The following is an 864-nucleotide window of genomic DNA, read 5'->3' as shown; positions in this document are numbered from 1 at the left end:
GAGTGGTAGAGAAAGCCAATAGATCTGGCAGAAAGACATTTGTTGTGCCAAGACTAACAACGAATTTGGGCATGTCAGTATGTGCCTTCAAGAGTTTTCTTCCTGCTGGTAGAAATTGCACTGGAACAAAGCCTTTCTGAGTCATGTTGGCCATTTAGGAGGGTTACAGGAGTACATCCAGAATATGTCAAAACTGTCTTGCAGTTACAGCACATATCAGCAGCATAGCTTCTCTGTCAGCACAGCTGAAAACCAGGATTCATCAGCTACACTCAACATAGTTATGTATCTTCCCTGGCACTTGAGGTACCCTGTTCAGAACAGGAAATTTTTGTTTTCTGTTGCTCTCACAGCAAATGGTTTAAACACAGAGAAATGAGAGCATGAACAGAAACCATCCAAGAAATGAAGGAAATACAAAATGCCTGAAAAGACAAAATCTGTTCCAATATTTTCAAAATGGCATGCAAGACTCAAGGAGCATGACTCCCACTGGCACCAGAGAGAGTCACATCACCACACTGCAGTCTTAGAGACAAACACATCTGAGATGTGTTTTCACTAAGCTTTAAACCAGTACTACTTTGCAAGACCTTATAACCTACTGGGACTATTGAGGAGGAAGCACACAAAATAATGAGGAGAAAACTACTTGAGTAATGATAACAATTTGTAAGGGAAAGGTAAACATCTTCAACAGTGCTGTTTGCATTTAGTGCCTGGAATATTGGCCATGATCAAGGTGATCTTTAAGGTAATGAATGCTATCAGAAAGAGACCTGGACTATTCAGTTATTTAATTTAATTTGGTCTGCAACAAACCACATTAAAATGTACCATTATATCATGGATCTTAAGGCTTTT

Source organism: Meleagris gallopavo, chromosome 5, assembly GCF_000146605.3.
Source record: "Meleagris gallopavo isolate NT-WF06-2002-E0010 breed Aviagen turkey brand Nicholas breeding stock chromosome 5, Turkey_5.1, whole genome shotgun sequence".
In the NCBI taxonomy this organism is placed as follows: domain Eukaryota; kingdom Metazoa; phylum Chordata; class Aves; order Galliformes; family Phasianidae; genus Meleagris; species Meleagris gallopavo.
Note: the sequence above shows the minus strand (reverse complement) of the source record.